At 47.4% G+C, this 1518-nt stretch overlaps 1 protein-coding gene across 1 annotated transcript in view; it reads right to left on the bottom strand.

Moving 5' to 3' along the window:
• LOC106817543 (creatine transporter-like) overlaps positions 1-1518 on the bottom strand; it is a 49394-nt gene that overhangs the window by 17862 nt on the left and 30014 nt on the right. The gene's annotated exons all lie outside the window — the stretch shown is intronic.

The following is a 1518-nucleotide window of genomic DNA, read 5'->3' as shown; positions in this document are numbered from 1 at the left end:
GTAGGGCAAGAAACGCTCGTCGACGAAACGCCACCTACAGGCCGAAGCCAAGAAACGCCTCGTCGACGAAACGGGCGCATCTACAGGCGAAGTCAAGTAAATCCACTGGATCAGTGGATCTGACTGTTTGTTTGGTCGGATCCACAGATCTCAATCCACTGGATCAGTGGATCTGACTGTTTGTTTGGTCGGATCCAAGGATCTCGATCCACTGACCCTGCTAGCGAGGTGGATCCGAACGCGATCCAATATGGCGGCCCGCGCCTCAGCCAATCACAGCTTGTTCTTTGTTATGAACCATCCCGTGATAGGTCACAGCGTGAACCGTTGAAAGTGAGTTTGCATTTGTTTGGGTTAGGGTGGATTCCAGTGGATCGAGATCCGTGGATCCGACCAGACAAACACGCCCAGAGAAACTCAACCCTGCCGTGACGCGCCACCTATATCGACCTGCTGACATACGCTCGTTGTATATTTGTACGGAAAAAACAAATGGTTTTTTCTTTCTTTGCGAAAACACTAGGCCACACCTATATTTGGTTTATCGCTCTCTCGCAGTGTTGCTCTAGCGCAATTTCAAAACATCGAAAATATGAGGTTCGAAAAGCGTAACGGATTAATTTTCTCGTCCTTGCTAAACAGCAATAACAGGTTATAAACCGTTAAGGGGTGCAAGAATAACAATTATATATATGTGTGTGTGTGTGTGTGCTTCTGTGTGTGCGTATGTACGTGTGTGCGTGTGTGTGTGTGTGTGTGCCGTTACCAAGGAGGAGCGGAAGAGGAACCCCCACTGATGGTTCCTCCGCCACGCCGCGTGGGCGGGGGGAGGGGATCAGTAGCTCCGCCGCCCCGCATCCACGATGACTATTTATACAGCCACGCAGTTAGATCGCTGGCCACTGCAACGGAGTTAGGCCGTACTAAATATCACACATATCTACCTTACCTACCTAGAGAAAATTTTCCAGTTCCTGAAGCATTTCATTGCTGTACCGTCGAAGGCTTAATGAATTGCGAAAGGCTCATGAAAAATTAATTTTAATGCACATATCGTCGGCGCCACTCTCAGCTCACTCGGATTTTATGCGGCTTTTATTTTCTACGCTCATGCGTTCGAATAACGCGGAAATTAAAGCCTGGCGCACATTGCCGAACATTTTCCGAACAAATGTTTGTCCGAACAATGTTTTTGTCTGGCAATGTGCGGGGTAACAATTGCCGAGGCGCACATTGCCGAACATTTTGCAGCGAACAGACCTCGTGGCACCGTCTAGTAGCTGTGTTTGTAAAGAGTCAACGTGATCGGCGCATGATTGGGACAAAAATCATGTGACCAACATTCGTGCTGCTATTGTTACTACTTTACAAATGTTCCTAGAATTGTTCGACATTCAGGCACATTGACGAACATTCGACGAACAATGTTCGAGATATCAAACATTTCCGATCTTCAGAAACATTGTTCGATCGAGAACAAATGTTCGGCAATTTTTTTCACCAGCACACTGCCAGAAG

The sequence above is a fragment of the Priapulus caudatus genome, unplaced genomic scaffold (assembly GCF_000485595.1).
Source record: "Priapulus caudatus unplaced genomic scaffold, Priapulus_caudatus-5.0.1 Scaffold1762, whole genome shotgun sequence".
In the NCBI taxonomy this organism is placed as follows: Eukaryota; Metazoa; Priapulida; class Priapulimorpha; order Priapulimorphida; family Priapulidae; genus Priapulus; species Priapulus caudatus.
The sequence above is the reverse complement of the archived record's forward strand: the minus strand, read 5'-3'. Positions and strand labels throughout refer to the sequence as shown.